Source organism: Ambystoma mexicanum, chromosome 3q (genome assembly GCF_040938575.1).
Source record: "Ambystoma mexicanum isolate Mex_15411 chromosome 3q, UKY_AmexF1_1, whole genome shotgun sequence".
Classification (NCBI taxonomy): domain Eukaryota; kingdom Metazoa; phylum Chordata; class Amphibia; order Caudata; family Ambystomatidae; genus Ambystoma; species Ambystoma mexicanum.
The window spans coordinates 994,902,723-994,924,521 of NC_090926.1; the positions used below are offsets into that span (position 1 = coordinate 994,902,723).

Sequence of the window (21,799 nt, forward strand, 5' to 3'; positions counted from 1 at the left end):
AAGAGTCCACAAGGGGAGCTATTTTGTGATGGCTCCTGTTATAAGCTACTGGATGGTACATCCAGCGCTGCTTATGAGATAACCACGCTAAACACTGTTGTAGAGAGCAAACAAGCAAGCTGTATAGATTATTGCATTAACTAGAGCTTGTGAAATTTCAGACGACCTTAGTGTAAACATATATACAGATAGCCAGTGTGCATTCAGGGGATTCATAATTTTGACTGACTATGGGCTGAGAGGGGATTCTTGACATCACATGGAACAAATATTCAACATGGCACTCTGATACTACGGTTGCTATCAGCACTTGCGCTTCCTACACAACTAGCAATAATGAAGTGCACCGCACACCAGAAAGTGACGGACCATTTAGGAAAAGGAAACACTTTTGCTGACAGAATAGCCAAACGGACTGCTACTGATCTGCACTTGAAAATGTATTTGCTCGATTCAGCAAGATGGGTTAACGATACTTGCATGACGGAGGAAGGGGTTAGCACTGTAAATGAGATTCAGGCTGAAGCTACTTCAGAAGAAATCAAACAGTGGGCTGAGGGTCCAGCGGGTCTAGATGATGAGGGTTGTTGGGTGGACAATGAGAAACAGAGATGGATGCAGCCCAATGCCTATGTCACTGCTATAGTCACCATGGCTCATGGCCCAACACACATATGAGCTAAAAAGATTTGTCAACAGTTAGATCACGTCTGGCATAATGCAAATATCCAGAAAGCTGCTGAACGCTTGGTTCAGAGTTGTATGATATGTTTACAGCATAACATCGGAAAGGGAACACCAAAACCAAAGGGTAGTTATTTTGAAGCATAAACCTGCTGAAGTATGTGCACACAGCAATCTGCAATGGCCTGACACTTAACCAATAGCCTTGCTATCGATGCGGACGACCGCACAGTCAAAGACGGGGCTCTCCCCCTATGAGATTGTCATGGGTAGACCAGCCAATGTATTGAATGCATCGAGACCAAAATGATTGAGGGACATTGAATATCCGCTTTTGTCTCATTATTGTGATCAGTTGACTCAAAACTTGCGTTTGATTCACTAACAGCTACAAGCAGCCCTCCCTGTATAATATGAGGGTCCAGGTCACCGACTCTGACCTGGCGAGTGGGTCTTGGTAAAGAATTTTGAGAGGGGCACCTGTCTTGCACCTCACTGGAAGGGGCCCTAGAAGATCGTTTTGGCTACGCAAACAGCTGTACGAGTGAACGGCAAGCGACATCGGATTCACGTAATGCATGTGAAAAGAGTTCCTCTTCCTTTGGCGTATGATAAAGGGGATGAGAAGGAAATTGATGATTCCGACGCTCCAAGTGAGCCAGATCTGATCAATACCAAGGAGGTCGAGTGTGCTACAAAATTGCTTCCTGAGCCTGTGGGGCCTGGAGAGACCGCAGCTTCTTCTTCATTTTCTTCTTCACCATCGACCGACGTTGCTTCTCCATCCTTTTCAGAGAGCGACAACGCACTGTTTGATGACCATTCTGTACCTGGTGTTTCAAGGTACAATCTGTGACCACGAAACAAGATTTAGATTGAGGGCTTGACATTACATCAATGTAATAGAATAGGAAAGTGTGGCTAGGATTCTGAACCCACAAGAAACCCACAAGAAACCGATGTTCAGCCAGTCCCTCGTCATTCCTCTTCTGCATACGATAAGAGGCAGGGACCGGCAAAGTTACTTTCAAACAAGATTGGCCATGTGGTGAAGTGAGTCTTTTACAAAATGGGTACTCCCAGTTTTTTGATCTCGGGGTGGTTGACACTATCTGGGCAGGAGTCTAAACTAGTAACAAAAGAATGATAGGTCAACTACCTCCTTCTTTGGTCCCTGTGACACTGGCAGGCTGAGTACCAAGGTAATCTTCATGAATCAAAGATTAATCATACCACAATTTAATTCATTGTAAAAAATTTTTTTTATTTATTTATATGCATCTTATGCAACAACATAAAAAAGGACTATCACAGAGTCCTACACATTTATGACTACAAAATACCAAAATCTGTGCTAACCACTTACATTCTAACTGGGTCAGTGACACCAGACCTACCATGATGAATAAAGATAAAATAACCAGGAGAAATTCGTACACCCAGGAAAATGTGACAAAAAATTAATTAATCACATAAGTTTGTTAGTGACCAAGTTGGAAACCAAATTACTGGTTCCTTGCACATACATACATATGTCAGTGAGCAAGTGCATATGTGAAACTGGAAAGTGGCATGTGAAACTACCTTTCCCATCAGCAATGTAGTATTTGAAAAGCAATCACGTTCACGTATTTCTCGGCCAGGTGACCGGGTCTCTCACTCATATTACTCCCGACATCAAATGCACGTTTAAACTGGCCTTACAAACGCGCTAGCAGTTGGGCTGAGAATTCTTGCGAGTAACACGTTCTAAAAGGTAAGCGAATCACCACCCACACCGTGATTAACAACAATGTTGCGCCCTCATTAGACAAATGGCACTAATGCCATCCTTGCTGACAAAATTCAGTGCACGCCGAGGAACTGGTGTCTTTAAGAATTGGGAGCATAAAGTATGGCTAAGCTGTGTAAAACTATTAGACTGTTTAGATTTGTCTGAGTTTTTCTGAGTAATAGATTGCATCAAAGGCACACAACAGCAGTATAATCTGATTTACAGACACAATTCAAATGACTTATACAGCCTTGTTTAACAGACAACTTTTTGCCAAATAGTGATAGATGTATAAAGACACAAGAGACTTTACATTGTTCTCAATGGATATCTCGGTTTTGTCTTTTCTCTTGAGCAGTTGGTGTACTGTGTCATTAACAGCGGCCACGTGAGACGTGCTCTTTTTACTCGTATCTACTACCTGAAAGGCTTCCTGTGGAGACAGTTTAAGCACGACTGCCATTTGCCAGCCATCTAAGGTATATATCTAAACATAACATTTTGAGGAGCATGGTTTTATCCACTTCACAATAGATGTGAGTATGACAACAGTATATACATTTACAGGCACGGTGAAGAAATAAACTTGGCCAAGCAAGCATCCGTAAAGGAGCCTAAGATGTCTAGAATTATCCCATTGACATTTCTCCTACAACGTCCCGAAGTAATCTGCGGCAACTGCAGGTTAGTCCATGATATGGCCGAATTACTACAGTCCATGTACCACAATTTTTACCTTTAGCCAAGCTTCTTCATGGAGCATTTCTTGTAGATCATAATAGAAGAACCTGGGAAAGTATTTGTTATATTGTTTGATATCATATGATATGGCATTTGCAACGCGCCTATACACAAGTGTTTGAACAACTCTGTCCTCTGTCCTCTGTCCTGAAGATGGACAATATCAACAGCTTCAACAGCACCGAGAGAGTGCTCTGTATGAACTATACGGCCGAAACATATGTCGACTCTATATTAGGAAATTAGTATTATATTTTTTCCTATCTCTCAGTTTTCACAATAAACTCTTAACAAAGGGTAGTGTGGAGAATACGTCTCCAGATACCCTAGGTTGTCTTTTTGACTAAACACCAAGTGGTGGTAAATAGAATGAATTAACATCTTACAACCGTGCTACAAATTACTCTGTTATATGTATGTATGTGCAAGGAACCAGTGATTTGGTTTCCAACTTGGTCACTAACAAACTTATGTAAATAATTAATTTTTTGTCACTTTTTCCTGTGTGTACGAATTTCTCCTGGTTATTTTATCTTTATTCATCATGATAGGTCTGGTGTGGTGTCACTGACACCAGTTAGATTGTAAGTGGTTAGCACCGATTTTGGTATTTTTTAGTAATAAATGTGTAGGACTCTGTGATAGTCCTTTTTTATGTTGTTGCATAAGATGCATATAAATAAATGAAAAAATGTTTTTTAGAATGATTTAAATTGTGGTATGATTAATCTTTGATTCATGAAGATTACCTTGGTACTCAGCCTGCCAGTGTCACAGGGACCAAAGGAGAGGGTACTTGACCTATCATTATTTTGTTACCACGTGGTGAAGTGCCACCAACGGATGAACTGAAAAGAAAAAGCCTAACAGTTATGCTTCTTGAAGGACAATGAGAAACTATACCTGTGTTTGAGGTCGCTCGTACTAATGATAACATTGACCGTTTTGCTGACAATAGGCCTGTCCATCAAAGGCCATGGTCCCCTAGGACCAAATGGATACTGATCACAATAACAGCTTGTATTGTAGTTACATTGACACTCGTATTTTGGTAATTGGAAAGTTTGCGTCCACTTGATACTCTATTGCCGACTGCAAGTTTATCTACCATGTCTCCACCATCTGCGCATTTGCATACGCTTGGTCGTCGGGGCCTCCGACATAGAGGGGGTTATCATAACAACACCCTCTTGATGATTATGAACACCACACATGCCATTTCGAATAATACAGACTGCTGGGTTGGCACATGGTTCTGGGACCTGTTACGAACTTGGGGCTGGAAAATATTTGCAGCTCTGATGGTGATCCTTGGCATTGTACTATTTTGTTGTTGTTGCATACAGTGTCTTCCTGTCATTTGTTCCATGATAGGGGGTACCTGTACACAAGCGGTTGGTAAACTAGAACCTAGGACACATATGCCGTGAACATTTGCTAAGGCCTCGGTAATAAAGGATGTCACCGTGAAGGAATTAAGGGCGATCAATGGTTAAGAGGATAGCGATTCAGGATGTTCTGATGATGATACGTGCTCTTTGGATGATGCTAATGTTTGAATATTTGAATAATGCTCTTGGCTTAGGCCAAAAGGAGGGTTTGTGAAAATGTATTCTCTATAATACCGCCTGATAGTAAATGTTGGCCTAAGCACATTCGCATCACACTGTAATATCGCATTGAATGAACCATTTTGATCGCCTCCTGCTTTCTGTTCCATGTTCAGAACTTGTGTGTTCGGCTTCAACAGAGCAAGATGAACTTTGTGCTGCTTTATGATGTTAACTTAGATAAGAATGTTGAAGCTGGTAAGGTGGATTGTTTATCCTGCACTGAAGAACCTTGAAGCTACTTGATTACTGTACTAATCAGTAATTTAGATGTCATCAGTCCCTACAGTGCCTTCCCTGTTGAAACAGTAAAGTAGACTAATGAATAGCTGAGCGTGCATTTCTGCAGAAATCCTTGTTTTCTCTCCTTGGAACTGACTTTAAGCTCAAGAACAAATGGTAGACAAATATAAGCGAGTAAAATGAGGAATGTTACCTTGTGTCTTGTATTTGGAAAACATGTGAATTGTTTGATGGAAAACAGCAAACTATGCAATGATGTTTAAATATGAATTAGTGATGTAGTTAGGTCACACACCCTAAGTTATGTATTATATGAAGAGGGGCTGGATGATGTGTCCAAAGCTGTGAAGAATTTGTATAAATATGTGTACTTGTGGAATGTTCAGTCGTCTCTCATCTCACGGTGTCTGCTTGCACACATTGTGGGGTGTTGAGAACCAAGTGGCCACTTGCTAATAAATACAATTGTAACTTTGACCTTGTGACTGGCGTATTTCTATTATGTGGTAGCAAGCCTTGATATTTTTAATCTTTTAATGTGCCCACCTCCTCTGCTTGTGGATAAATACTTTCCTCTTTAATGTAACCACGGGTGGAAGTTTTATAATGGTTTAATCCGTGGTCTGCTGAGACAAATGCCTTGGTGTCATCACTTGGCCCATGGGATCCTTCCCATGGGGCCAGGGAGGTGAGGCCGCTACCCGATAGTCCCCTTGGGGCTGGTGCTCAGCGGGAGGATCCTATGGGAGAGGACCCCCTCTGAGGGAGAAGGGAGGACTATCAAGGGAGAATGCTGTATATTAACCACCATTCTGCCCTACATGATCCTGCATACACCACGGATAGGGCTCAAACCCCTCCACCCCCATATTCTATATCTCCTCCTTCTTCTGTTAGTTACTTCATGCATAGTAGCCCTGTCTATCAGATAGATAATACTGTGATGAGGAAAAGTGAGGAAAGTATGGGAGTAGATGGCTCCACGAGTATTGACATGAAGACGAGCAGGGCAATGAAGAGCCCTATGCGGAACCAAGGCAAACATACTAGCAATCTGAAATTCAAGAGCTGACTCACCATAAAAACTGATGAAGGACTTGCCTCAGGGTCAGTCCTGCCCTAGAGTAGCATTGAGCTGGGCAGCATGGACGCGCAGAGGAGACGGGCTGCAAACCCGGACACCTGGAGAATGAAGTCAGTGTCCCAAAAAGTAGATGAAAGCCTGAAATTACTGGCAAGCTGGGAAATCTGATGTCTGGTAGCCAGAAGAAAGCCACCCGAACGGTCCAGGCGATACCTGAAATGCAGGGAGAAACCAGTGTGGCAGAACCACTGAAAGCCTAGAACAGACTGCGAGAGCCGAGGGGAAGCCAGAGAAGCTTGCCGGTGTTGCCGAGGACCAGAACCCTTGCGGAACAAGTTAGATGGTATGTGAAGGGGGACTGGGAAGGAGCTGGGTACCCCTAGAGGCTGTGGTTGGAGGAAGTGCAGAATCATCTTCCTTGTCCCAGTGGGACTGAGCAGAGAAATAAAAAACAGAGATACCCTTGGTCAGACAGCAACCCAAAGGAACCTGAAAAGAGATAAGGGTCTGAGATCCATATGTTGAGAGAAGTGGAGAAATGTACATGCGAGACAGTGCCCGGCAGGATAGTCAACCGGTCCAGATTAATACACACTATAAACCTGAGAAAGGGGTCTGGGACTTAGATAACAAAAACAGAAGACCAATGGGAAGAGAAATATCCTTTTGTAAAAGTCAAGAGAAGATCAGGGAAAGAGAGAAATATGCTTTGGCAAAAGTCAGGGGAAGACCTGAGGTAGAAAGTCATATCCTCTGGTACAAAATCAAGACATCATTGAGATTAAATGCCTGGCAGGATACTGAACCGGGCCTGATTAAAAGACATTATAAACCTGAGAAGGGGGTCTAGGACCCACATGAAGAAAAGAGAAGACCAGAAGGAGAGAGAGAGAGAGATATCCTTTGGCAAAAGTCAGAAGAAGTCCAGGGAAATAAATAAATATCCTTTGTTAAACATCAAGAGAATACCAGGGAAAGAGAGAGATATACTTTGGCAAAATACTGGAGAAGACCTGGGGAAGAAAGTTATATCCTCTGGTAAAAATCAAGACATCATTGAGATTATTGAAAGAGAGCCTAAGAAAGGTCTGGGGAAGGGAGAAACCCCTCCCCGCCACACTTTTTTGAACTGTAAAAGATTGACTGAGAAGGCCTATGGAAGGGAATCGTCCTTTTTTGTATGGAACTATACAGTAAAGAGTAGTGAAGGCCAGGGGAAGGAGGATATTCCCCCATCATTGATGAACTGCCTAAACCCATCCAGAAGGTTGGAGCCACACTTCTGGAATCAGGGCATAACCTAATATATACTTGAAAAGGACTGTGGCAGTCCCACTACTGAGAACGAACATGGGTCATATACCCTGTTCTATGGAATTTCTTCCACTCAGGAGGGTCCACAACCACGTTTTAGCTCACTGCACCCTTCACAGAGGAGAAATGTCCATTTGCATATCAGTCTTTGTCCCACCCACAAAGGCAGTCCAACACTGAAATGCTAGGCAATTCTCCTCTGAACAAGAGTACCATCAGCCATCCCAGAACTGTGTTTCAGCCTTGTTGGGTCTCCTCAGTGAGGTGGAGCTTAGCTTCTCTAAGGCACAGTGAGCATGGGGTCCACAGCTTGATTACCCTTGGTTACTTACGGTGAAACACCAAATTTTACAAACTTGTAAAGGCGTGTGGGAGCCCCTCTACTGAGAACGAACATGGGTCAAATACCCTGCTCTATGGAATTTCTTCCACTCAGGGGGGGGGGGGTCAACAATCACATTTTAGCTCAGACTTCACTGTCTCTATGAGCATAGTCGCTAGACTATAAGAATACATGGGGAAGGGGACAAGACAGGATTACTGTTGTTCTTCTACCAATAGGATACAGAGCTGGAGTGGTAGGGACCTTTCTTCTAATCTGATCCGTGTGTTCTTTGTTGCCAGGAGACAGAATCAGAGGAGAGCGAAAACGTCCGTTATGAGTGGGCGCATTAAAAAGAAAGACAAGAAAGAAGAGTTATACCTTAATTATAGAAAACGTTGCGCCGTTGTGCTTAAGGAAGTGTGGAAACTTAGTTGAAAAGTATGTTTATTTGTTTGTTGCCGATGAAGAGAAGAGTGAAACATCTTTAACACAAGTGGCCCCTTCTGCGACGGCTCTGAGGGAGGTGGTGTGTCCGCTCGTCCTGTGTTATGGAAATCAAAGTCTGTCAGCTGGGAACCAGCTGAGACCTACGTGGACCAATCAGGATGTAGTCGACACCCAGGAGTGGAAGGAGCAGGCCCGTCTCCTACTGAAGGACAAGACCCGGAGAAGCCAATCAGGGCTGGGCCAATGCCCACAAAAGGGAGGAACCGTTAGTGAAGACAAGGTCTCCCCGAAACTACGACGCTGCTCCCAGGTGTTGCATTAACTGAGACTTCTACGGGCGAACCCGTTCTTTATAAAGGTATGTGAGCTACCTTCCGTGCACACGCTATGTTGCCGGACAAAACGGAGGTACTGCATAACATAAAAAACTGAGATGAAAAGAACGGGTGTGATAGAGGTTTTGTTCACACAGGAACTGATACGAAGCTGTAAACAAAGTAACGTTCTTTGGTACAAAATACATACTCACTGCTTATTTTTGAGTCTCTTGAGAACAAATCTTCAAGCAAGAGTGAAATGCAGAATAGAGACAGGAGAATGTGTAGAAAGGATGAGACTACTATAATAGAATGTTCTAATAGGAAGGAAGAGATTATTGAGAACAGACTTTGCAATAAAGAAAGTACAAGAGGAGAAAGAACGAAAAAAACTGAGAATATAAACAGTGTAATACTTACCCAAAACAGAGAAGAGACTCCTTTGAGCTCCTGGGGAAATCTCCAACGACACGTATCCTTTAACAAAAGAAAAGAAAGAGAAAACCAAAGTTAATAAAAGTTAATTGTTGATAACTTACTACTGTGTCAGTGTTTTACTCTTATCCCAAAATCTGAAGTACTGACAGTCATAAAACAGGAAAATCCCGGGGTAACGATAACTCAAATACAGGACCCAGCAGGCAACGTGGTTCTATCGCAAAAAAATGGTGTTGCAAAATTACTATAAATAGCTTTACTCTACCGATGGAACCTTCCCAGAGGTGGATGCCTCACATCCGCTGAAACTGGTGGGACTGCCGAGACTGGAGGGGGAGTTAAAAGAGGGGTTGGAAACATCAATAGAAGAGAGGGAAATATTGCATGCTATACAATCAATGCATAGTAATAGAGCTCCAGGGAGTGATGGGTTTCCAGTCGAGTTTTATTAGGCTTTCACGGATATCCTGGTCCCACAACTAAAAAGGGTATACGATAATGCAACTCCACATCGCATACCACTCAGCATCAAGCGTGGGGGGTGGAAAGCTACCACAAAACAATTGTGAGTATCTTGAAGAAATGTGTGGTTGATTCTGGACGTAGTTGCGACAGCCACTGCTGCTTATCCTGATAGCCATTCGATCCATCTCTTCTTCTGCCACCAAGATGTTTCATTTGAATGAATGGCAGGATGAGAAATTAAATGACCTCAACATCTGCTAGGAGCAGACGTCCATAAATGCCTCACCTACTCATGAGTACATTGAGAACTTGAGGAAACAACTACAACATGCTTTTGATATGCCTAACACAATCAGGAGAAGTCTGCTGAAGGGATGAGAGACAATCAACTGAAAAGCTGTCACCCTAGACCAGCTTTGAGAATGATTGAGGAGCCATCTGAAGTTAGACCTGAAGAAAATGATAAAGACTGAAATCGAAAGACCAGAAAAAGCAAAAGGAGTAATCAGGAGAATTAACGGGTAGGCAAACAATTTAGATTGTAAAAGAATGAATGGATGAAAAAATTAGTATTAATGAATAGGTAATGAAAACATTCCATGATAAGAGGCATTAGGCCTCATTACGAGGTTGGAGGTAGTCATGGAGCTATTAGCGCCCTGACTACCTCCAATACCGGTACCATGTCCGGTCCCATTCAAAGGGGACTTACCGGTCTATTCCGACCTTTGCGGGACCGGTAAACCCCCATTGAAAAAGCCATTCCCCATTCCCATTTCAGCCCCCATAGGGCTCAATGGGAAGGGGGAAGGTGCTAATAACGGTACCACAAATTGCGGTACCGTTATTAGCTCTGAAGTCCCTTAACTAAGGGACCTCGTAGTAGGGCGGTAAGGGATTACCGGCACCAGTGCCCTTAACGGTGCCGGTAATCCCTTACCGCCCACCTCGTAATGAGGCCCATTGTGTTCCATAAAAATATGTGTCCCTATGTGTCACTAAGCCAGCCCTTCAACCCCTCTTTTAGACAACTAATGAAGGATTATTATCGGGAACTGTGCACCAGAAAAGGGGATCACAACCAGGGAATAAAAACAACAACAGAGAGTGTAGAAGATCTGGTTGGAAAAGAAATACTTTCATCGTCCCTCAAGTGGATGGTGATGATGCCAGAGAAGAAAACTCTAGGATTAACCTGAAACTAAAATCAAAACATTTAGGTCAACACCCTTGTCCTTCCCCTTTGGCTGCTGCAAGGAATAGGAGCAAAAGGGGTGATTTGTAAGGAAGTCTGATTCATGAGAAATTGTGCAGAGCAATGCATCATTTTCAAAACAATATTTAAGGTGCAGCCTGCACACTACAGCTTGGAAACACATGCGTAAACAAAATGCCCAATGTTTTTCAGCTACTCAAACTCTAACTGACAAGGCCTGCGATGAACATTTCAAGTACCAGAAAATAACCCTCAACTTTTGGTAAAATGGAGAAAAGAAACACATTTTCAAGAAAGGAAAAATGAATATTTTATGCTGCTGTGTTTTGGAGGAAAATGTTAAATCAGGGGGGTCAGGAAAACGTACATTTTAAAAGTTGAAAGTGTGAATGGGACATAATTAAAGGAAGCCAGAACTCTTGGCATTTGTTTTCTGACCGTGCCTCCTCTCCCAAAATGAGATGTCAAAACAGATACCATGCTTTCTCACAGAGATGAACTGGTGTAGAGGATAGTGGCATGAAGTTAACGATGGGCCCGAACTTAGTCACAGAGAGGCCCAAATGAAAATCCATCCAGAATTTCTATGGGTCGCATCTGTGTATGTTGGATGCAATATAATGAATCATAATATATATATATATATATAATTCCTAATATAATTCCTAATTCATAGATGAATATAATGAACTAATAGGGGTTCTATTTTGAAAGATACCTGCAAAAATAAAGTTTAACTGAAAATCAAACAGACCCGGGACCTGTCTGAGGGGACAGGATAGAAGTCTTAAAATCCCCAGGAACTGCAAACTACAAGGGATGTTACCATATCCAGGCCCCTGCTATAAATACCTTTCTGTCCTGCATTAACAGCATGAACAACAGATACCAGGCAGAAAAACAAAGATGCTAAGCTATATTTTGTTTATTAAAACAAATGCAACATGGGATTCACTATTTTGCCCATTATTCTTGAACAGAACGTCATAGAAACTTGATTCTTTTTGTGAAATATTCAGTATGAGACGATCTATATAGGGCTATCAAAACGATTTTGCTAATGTGAGTTTAACTATGAAAATTAGCCAAATTTGTATTTTGAGACATGGAAATGGTGCACGCCAGGTAATTATATATTCTAGCATCCGCAGGGATTGTCCTGTTACTATGAGATGGAAAAATAAGTTGAATATGCATGTACAAGTAAGTGGAATGGAAACATCTATAACTTAGTAATTGTTTGTGCTATTATGATGAGAATTACATCAATTGATTTTTGCCAGAGAGAGGAATCTGGAGAACAAATGAGCAAAGTAGTAATATGGGTGGAATTTATATTATGAGAAGGTGGTAATATTTAATACAAGAAATACCTGATGTGAAATCACATTAAATGGGATTGAAATTGGGTGTAGAAGTTACTCCCATCAGAGTGCCTCCTTCATTAATATGCCCAATGACTGCAAAAGGATATGTCTACTGTAATGTCATTTTTGGAATACTCTCCAATCACATAAATCGACCAATTATATTGGGGAAATTATACACACCTCAAAAAGGTATAGTTACTGTTCTACATGAGATTCAACACACACTCACTCAAGGGGGATAGAGGCTGACAGACTTCTCGCTCACTCACTCAATGAAGGACAGAAAGGAAGATTTATAACAACCAAAAGGAGATGGAATAGATTGGTCTCTTTTTGGACCCACTTTGGATTATTGCCAGAGCCCTGAAAGCAAGGCCTTGAAGTAGCTAAAGGCCCAGGCCCTCTTCAGCGGAAGAAAAAGCAGACAGGCTCTGGAAAAAAGCTGATCCTATCTTCGTGGCTGATGTCCACCTGTTCTTCGAGGAAGAGAATTGAAGCAGACCTTAAGAGGAGGTGCCCACCTGTCTGTGATTCAGCCAAAAGAAATCCAGATAGGAGTATTAGCTAAAAGGGAAGTAATCTTGTGGGGAGTGATCCTATATAGGGAATTAGAGTAAATCCCAGCTCCTATAATTGGTTAGTACTGAAGAGTGGGAATAGATAAATTAATTGTGCATCCTGTGAAGTTAGGTAATATTTCAGAAGTGTATGTGCTTCTAAAAAATATATATATTGCTCGATTAAGCCCCACCTTGTGTTTACAGTGAGATTCACTTTAACCTTTCCTCTGGCAATTACGTCTAGGACAGAAGTACTATTAACGGAGGTCAATAATGTAATCTTACTGCGTGTCTAACTAGAAAAAGAAGATAATTGGAGTGATTCCTAGGTATACCATCAAGCAGAATTTCTAAAGTTAAAGAGGGGGCAAGGTGAGAGTAACTGTGAGATGCAAGCTACTTGATCATTTGTGTGTGCAGCGGTAGCACAGAAGAGGTCAGCAGTGTTCAGTATGGGAACAAATTCATTAGGCAGCATTGGCAAGAAGCAGGTGGTGGAGAATAGCTCATTGTCTTCTACACTTTTGGCATTTTGTCTATCCTATGCTTCAACCGGGATGGCATTGAAAGCTAGCTGAGCATCAGCACTGCAGACTCCCCTAAGCACATTAGTGGAAGTGTTGGTCGTGATACATTTCTGTGCCTCTGGCACATCCCAGCTCTTAGCTGGTATTCATCAAGGCATGTTACACTTATATTCTCCATTTTACTGGGACAAGCCTTGGCGGTCCTGCTACTGTTTGACAACACACATATTCCATTCCCTAGTATGCAGGCCAGTATCAGGCTAATTCCTACAGCAGAGCTAGATGTTGTTAGTGCTTTGGATTACACCCACAAAACTACAGTACCACTACAGATAACAGAACAGGTGTTTTTTGATTGTAAAATGTGTCACGCCATGAACGTCACAATGATCTGCCATCAAGACCTCTGCATACCAGACGTCTGTGTATAAACGTATATGCCATCCAGGAGCCACACAAAAGCTCCCAATCCTGCATAACAAGAGCTTTCCAGCTGTCATGAAGATGTACAAGGGACCAAGGATATACCTCCTACATCAGGCATATCATGGGTTGATGGTCATGGTATTATAGTGAATCATGCGTGCCAGGATCAAAACACATAACTGCTGAAATTTTAATGTGTGATGACATGCTTTCCCCATTTTCAGGTGTTTTAGGATATCATGTACTACCCTGGCATCTGACACCTATTGGCAGCTACAGACACAGCAAGAGGAATGATACACCAATGCACACACCAAGACAAGCAACTCAGTGCCAAGGATGTTTGGCCTACTCAAGTCAAGGCTGCTACATCTGCACTGGACTAACAGACCACTACTGTAAAGTAAAGAGAAGATGGGGAAATTGTATTTCTATACTACATTGTGCCTACTATGGCTATACTTCGTTGTGGGCCCATGTTACCTGGGGCGAAGGATCCTGTAGTAAACGATGACGAAGAGGAAACACCTCTAGTACTAAGAACATGCAGGGTTTTGGCTTAGAAAAAAATGCCAATTATAGCCTCCCTGATGAGACATATCCACCTATCATTTGGACATTCTCATCGCAAGGCATCCATTTAAAAAGCACATGCACTGTTGGTTGAGTTTAGTCCAGGGATAATGGTTGCAATGTAAGACACAAACATTTGAGAATGTTGGAAGAACTCTGAGGTCGGTCATAGCAACAGTGCTGCTTACCTGCATAGTTTGTTGACATACTTCTGCATGGCAGCCATGACATCTCCCAGTACAATGAAGATGAGATACCTACTTTTCGGAATATTGTCAAAGTAGAGGAGGTTGAAAACATCAAGGTATCCGAGTATTGTCTGGCTCTCTTCCACTGCCAACCCTGTCCTCCATACACCACTCTTGTGAAAGGGCTGTTTCCACTTGTACGAAATCACTATGTAAATAATTCAATGTCTGCTCCAGATGTCCTATTTCATCAAATGTCCTTTCACGAAAGATGAAGATGTAAACATGAACACAAAACAGAACACTCTACGACCTGTCACAGCACAACATTCACCTGGCAGCAGATACCATAAGTCCAAACTATCTCCTCTTCCGTTTTCCAATTCTCTTGGGTGGTGTTCTGCTGAGGCCTTTAGTCCTTGCCGGCCTCCATCATGGACTAGGCCTGGGACTTAAGACACTAAATGGAGGGCGAGATGAAGGCACATTGGTTGTGATGATTGAATCCCTCAGAAAGAGAGGGGTCACATGTGCACTTGGGTACTTGGATGATCTGAGTTACAATGTGCAGGTGTTCTCAAGATTTGTATTCTGGATGCTGCGACTAATAGTGAAGTTGCAGCTGGTAATGTGGGATACAGCCCCTGGGGTTGCATGTGCCTTGGCTTTGCCAATGCAGCGATAGGCATGCTTCCTTATCCAATTTTCCAGGAGTTCATTGGCTATGGCCAGGATTTCAAATGGACTAGCCTGGCGTGTATCTGCCACTCAATTCAAAGCTCTGACTTGCTGGTCAATAGTGTCCCTGGCTTCAAATTAGCAAACCACGCAGGCTGCCATCTGTGCCAACATGTATTTGTATTTGCATTTGTTTTATATATGGCAAACATGTCCAGGGAGGAGGGGATGGTTACAATATATGGCAAAAGATATTTCTGCCATAGCAGTGGGTTGTGATATGGGTACTGTAAGAGATTTTGTTTTATTGGGGTAAATTCGGGATTTGGGGGTATTTTCTTATTGGAAAAATATTGGCGGTAATTTGGTGATAAATTTGTCTTAGATTTAGATTGGGTTTGGTATCACACTATTTTAGTGACCATACCTTGTTAGCTTGTATTGGTGGTAACTTTTGTGGTATCTTGTTTTGCGGTATTTTATTCCTGTGGTATAGTGGTGAGCATGGTTTCTTTTTTATACTATAACCCCATCATAAAACAAACCTTTCCTTTCTATTAGAATGCCTTCTAGTTGTCTGTAGAGAGCCCCAGACTTATACACTTTAGTAGAACCCAATGATTTTATTCATAGCGCCACCTATAGTTTGTGACTGGTATTACTGGCTTATGTACATCCAGTAATCTATGTGCCATTAGGCATTACTGGCTTATGTACATCCAGTAATCTATGTGCCATTAGGCATTACTGGCTTATGTACATCCAGTAATCTATGTATCAGATCAGACACCTTCCCCTCAGCATGCAAGGAAGGAAACATTCATCACACTGCACACAAACCTCTGCTTTATAGCTGTTTATTACTAGCTTTCTCTTGTTTGCTATTTTACTTGCATTAGTAAATTGGCAAATGCACTACTGCACTTATATGAGCCTCCCCTTTATACATCACTTATGTAAATAATTCACAGATGCATGAATGGCACAAAAATCCCATTGGTTTTTATGAATACTTCTTGTATTGTATCTTATTCACAAGTCACCAAATCTTACCGTGGGTTAATTACAGCATCATCTGCAATACAAGAGAACAAAGCAGAACAAGCAGATATTTTTTTAAACATGGATTAATGTTCCCACATTCTGAAAATAACAAAAAATAAACATGCAATGATTTCTTAACTTCCCTACGCTGTAATAACTATTAGTGACACATATACCGCATTTTATCTGGACCTCACTTAGCACTTATTTTACCAAGGTCGGCCCTTCTTTGAAGTCCCCCGCACAACCTCATTGTGTTCACAGATGCAGACCCAGTGTCAGCGCGAAACTCTTCCGTAATCTTGTGTGTGGAGCGCCAGCTGATTATGCTCCACAGATAGCGCTCTACCCCCTGGAACCTCCGTCTGTCTCCTCAGCCTAGCATGAACTAACTGCTTTCCTCATTTCTTGTTACTAAGAAAACTCCTATCGATCCCCTTATTGACGTGGCTTGTCTGCCTACAATTCCAACCAATCATAGTAAAAAAAATTTGCTCTGTACCAGCCCTCATTTTCAGAACAATGAAAGCTTTAGGCTCAGAGTTACTGTTTCACTCTGCTTCCTGCAGCTTGCATTTTTTCTGTTCTCCACAAGCTGAAGAAAACGCCATTGTGCATTTAAAAATGAATCTCACCGGTGCCACCAAAACATGGATTTCACCTCATTTTGCATATGAGACTGTATTTTAATGTTAGAGAATTTAGAATTAGTATTTTAGTAATTTTAATAATGTTAGTCGGTTATGTATTATAATATAGTCTCCATTCATGAAGCATCCAAAAAAAAACATGGTGCACTTCATTATTTGAACCTGGCAGCACACTAAGTTCTTCTATGTGTGCTCTGAATACCTGCAGTTTCAAATTGGGCCTCGCTGTGTTGTAAATCCTGTACTTTGCATACTACCAATAATGCTATATATTATACTGGCAAAAAAAAAAATGCTATATTACATACTGGCAAAATGCTATTGTCTGCTGGCAATAAAAAAATGTTATTATATTTTGGCAAAATGCTATACATGGTGGCAAAATACTATACATGTCCTTACAGTACACAGGGGACCTAGGTAGTGACTGAAGAGTAAGGTCTTGAGTTCCTCCCAGAATTGCAAGAGAGTTGGCACAGTCCAGATGCACCCAAGATGGTCTTTCTGAAATCACGGGCATATTAAGGGAAGACCTGTTTTTTATTTCGCTGCATACCAGTTTCCTCTCGAGCATAGCAATGGCCTGGCTCCTGCAGGAGCATGACCCACCTGAGCAACAGAGGTTTGCATCAAGTGCATGAGCATTGGTTGTCTTATACATGACGCATGCAGACTTAACTATTGTAGATGGGATTTGAAGCCAGTGGATCTCCCTTAAATTAGGATACATTTCTTGTTTCCTGTTCTGAGTCATGCCACGGTGTGTTCAGCAGCCCTAGTTTGAGCCAGGTATGTCCCCATAACACTGGTGAGGAGGATGTTTCCCCCATCGATGTGGGAGATTATCAGGGCCTGGACTGTGGTTATGAAGTCCTCGAGCAGAAGGAAGCATTTTATCTTCTGGAGGAGGATTAGCTGGTACCAGGCAGCTTGTGCCATCACATTCTGTATGATCTATGTCTAGTTTTGTGGCATACAAAGGCAGATTTGGCAAGTAGAGGGTGGTGGTATAAGCTGATGTTGTTCACCAATGAGCAGTAACTCAAGGACCACAGTTTTCTCCTTCAGTGTCTTCATTAAGCATTTTGGCTGGTTATCATCCAGAAGTGTTGCTAGCAACTGTTAAGGCATAACATACATTTCCTATGAGGAGTGCATTGAAAGACATCCTGTGCAATATTACGGAACTGCCGTGATTGAATTATCGGATTTGCATGCTGCCCAAATCAGTTGTAGCTGCAGCCTCCACTCTCACAAATAGTGGTCATGTGTTGCCTGCACATCTTAAGCAGATCTGGCTGGCACAGGCCATGCAGTGGTTGCTAGGGGCTGGGCAGCAGTGATTGGCATTTGATGGCTTGTTCAGACATTAGAGGTGTTAATGCTGGTCACAAGTGTGCTTGTGAATTGGCCCCCATTACCTAGGTCATCATGCACTGCCTGCTCAACAGCTAGTCTTGCAGCACCTGTGACAAATCCGCTGTGGGAACACCTTGAGGGCATGCCGCATTGATTCTGTGATACTTGGTGGCTCCAATCGCCGGGAAGCTCTGTTGTTCATAGCGGAAAGGCCGAGCAATGTAGCATACCTGGCACCTGCAGCTGTGTGGGTGGTGAGCGCGGCTCACGGGCATCTGTGCTGCAGGACCTGGGGAGAAGAGTTGGCCTCCTGCAACCAGAGTGGGCTCTGACTAACCAGCGGGAAGGATCGGAGCTTAGGGCACAGTACACCCGTCTTGGAGGATGATGCAGACAGCGGCAGGAGAAAGGTCCCAGCGGGGGTGGCCCAGTGCTCTGGGCAGAGGTGGTGTAAGAGGCTCTGCCAAGAGGCATAAGGGAATAGATCCGCTGTCCTTGCTGACTGTTCCGAGGAAGGAGCCTGCTGTGCTCCAGAGCACACTGTGAGGCACTCCGTAGCTCGCCGCTGGGGGGAGATGACATCTTGATTGTGGAGCTCCCCTTTGGTGTGAGGTCACCATTGGATTAAACTTGGGTGCCTTTGTGTTTAGCTGGGCATATGCTTACTGGTGTCATGGTTGCAGAGGAGGGGGGCACCTGTGGTGGAAGGCACCAGGCCTGGGGGAGCAGACCCACCTGGCAGTCCCTTTTGGCCATTTCACTTGCATTTTTGGAGTCGCCTACCAGGCTGCTGAGATGGGGCTGCAGGGTGGCCAGAGCTCTCTTGCACTAAGAGGGAGTGGTGGTTGCCTGAGATAGCGGGGACGTGCATCTAGGCTGGCAATGTATCACTGTGGTGGACTGTGTGTAGCTGGAGGCGGAGTGTGCGCCCAGGCATCAATGCGCCACTGTACTTTGGGTGCAGCCTGCTCTTGAGGATTTTGTCCATCGGGGTGGAGGTGCACCCTGATTTCCTGAGTAGCGTCTGAGGGGCCTGGAAGCAGGCAGCCATGCCTGGGAGGCCCCAGGGCCCAGAGGTGTGACCTGGGCTGAATCGGAACAGAGATTTTGGAAGCCTGCATGGCCGCAGTTCCTGAGTAGCCACAATCCTGACTGGCTGTGACTATTGGCCTGCAGCTACCACCATACCGAAGGGAAAGAGGAAGCAGTCTATGCTCTAGTTCGAGACCCCGTTGCACAATAAGAAAGCCAAAGCTGCAGAAATGCCCATTGGAGGTGAGAATCCGTCGGGGGTGACTCTCTCAAATGATGATTTGAATGACATTTGCGCTATGTTTACACAGGTGCAGGCAAGGATTCCGTCGCTCAATAGTAAAATGTACACTTTAACTTGTAAGGTCGACCATATGTAGCTCTTACTGGACAAGCATGGGGAAAGATTGGCTGAAACCAGATTGTCGGCTATGGAGGATGCATCATCGGCGGCGGCGAGGGATCTCACCGTGATTAAAAGGGCCCTCAAGGAACTGGCGGATAAGCAAGATGGCCTGGATTCCAGGTCTCAGAGGAATAATCTATGTAGCGTGGGTGTCCCCATGTCAGCCAATCCAAATTCTATGGACCTCCTTGTGGAATCCATCATACAGGAGTCCTTGGGCTCTGAGGATTTCTCCTCCATTTTCATTGTAGAACGTGCACATCAGATTCCTAGCCAGGGTCATCCGGTTCCAGACACCCCAGCCCACCCCATAAGGTGAGGGAAAGGGGAGCCCTGACATATAAAGGGGACAGCATAACAATTTCCCGTGACTTCTCCAATAAAGTGCAGGCATTACGAAGGACTTGCATTGATATTATGAAACGGCTCCGGGATAAGGGCCTAAACTATGCAACAATGTTTCCAGCTAAGCTAACGGTGGAACACAACGGGCGTGCCGTTTTCTTCCAGACCCTGGAGGGCGTCAACAGCTTCTTGGCATACTTGCTACATGCTCCCCTATAGGCGGGGCGTGGTGGTGAGGTGGAGGTCACTCTGCGGAAGGGCAATGATTGAGTACAGAAGATGATGTTACCTGGGGGCAATATGTTGTTGAGGGATGTTTGGAGGGTGCTACACAGTGAGGACTTGGAGTATACCTTTAGGTCTACTGTGCACTAGTCTTTTCGTCGAGACTCGATTACTTTTTGATCTCTGACAGCACCACAGGATGGGTGGTTGAATGTGAGATATTGTCCCGGACCCTGTTTGATCATATGCCGTTGCTGCTAAAATTGGATATTACGGGGAAACTTGTGACCAGGCAGGCCTGAATTTTTAAGAATGAGGGCCTCTTGGATAACGTATTTCATAAGGACATCTCCGGTTTGGTAACTAATTTATTTGCGGAGAATGAGCAGTCGGTTCAGTCCCTGGCAGTACAAAGGGAGGCGTGCAAGTGTGTAGTGAAGGGGGAATGTATGTTGAAGGATGCGGGCATGTTGCGAGTGATAAGGAGGGAGCTGGCAGGAAAATCCATCAGATACAAGCAACATATATCAGAGCGGGGATGAGGCTTTGGGAACAGTGTTGCAGGAAGAATTAGATAGGTTTCAGGCATCAGCGAATAGGCAGTGCCGTTTTTACAGAGGTGGGTGGTGGCAAAGCATTATGGGGAAGGTCAATGTCCTGGGAGGTTGTTGGCAAGGGCGGCGAAAGCCGAGTCCTCCAGAACACCTGTGATGGCTATTAAGGACATGCATGGGGTGACTAGGTGCATGGATAGCGATATAGGCAGGCCTCCAGATAAGGTAGGTACTAGGCCTTTTTACACATGAAAATCTTGTAAATACGACAGCTTTATTATTTTCCTGGGTACATTTACACACAGGTTTAGAGCAGAGGGCAGTGCAAAGGTCAGGTTACTTGACAAAAACCAGAAGGCCTCTTTTGATGTTTATCTACATGGATGTAATTGCAAGCCACCTCTGAAACAGAATGTATTTCTCTGAAGCCTTTCAAAAAAATAAACTGCACACTGTGATAAAAGGAATGGTTTCTTTCCATTCAGCTTCAGAAGCACTGTGCATGTTTTCCTAGAATTTTGGGATAGTATAACTAATAAGATGGAAAACTAAGTTGCAATTGAGAATTCATATTTTTTAATAAGTTATGCTTTTTTCCAGTGAAAGCAAACCAGTTCCAATACCACAATTGTATTTTTCAAAGTTCTGGTGCTGTGTGCATAATCATGCGGAGGCAGATCATTTGTACACTTATAATTTAATTTACATTCTAATTATAAAAACAGTGTGTAAAATGATGACTATGCACAGTCTAGTTTACATCCATTCAACCTTGCAGTCAATGGGGTACATTACTTTAAATGGTCAGTGGCAGCATGGACTTTGCTCAAGGGTGAGTGATTGTCATTACACTGATCACAGGTGTTCTAGCCTTTCAAATCTTCAGGACTACAATTAAAACATCAAAAACCAACATCAAAAACCTGACTCTCAAGGAAGTGCAAGGGCCGTTCAAAAACAACCACATGAAAGTTACATTGGTACATCAAATAGAAACTCAGCAAAACCTGTCCCTGTGATAATCCAGATAGGTATTTAACTTTATGTAGCGCTTCATGAATGGATTGTCATACATCTAGGTACTGTGATTATTATACCTCAGTCGATATTAAGTTAACCAACCTCGGAAGGATGTTGGCCAATAAGATAGCTCAGCCGGTTGAGCACTTGTTACTGCAATCTGTGCGTGATCTGTAGGTTGCGG

The 21,799-nt window shown here is 43.3% G+C and overlaps 1 long non-coding RNA gene across 1 annotated transcript in view; it reads right to left on the reverse strand.

The window, feature by feature from the left end:
• Positions 1-21,799, reverse strand: part of LOC138583163 (uncharacterized) — a 116,972-nt gene that overhangs the window by 12,957 nt on the left and 82,216 nt on the right. Inside the window, exon 3 of the long non-coding RNA XR_011305173.1 lies at positions 8,960-9,016. This is a non-coding gene — a long non-coding RNA (uncharacterized lncRNA). The remainder of the gene's footprint in view (positions 1-8,959; positions 9,017-21,799) is intronic.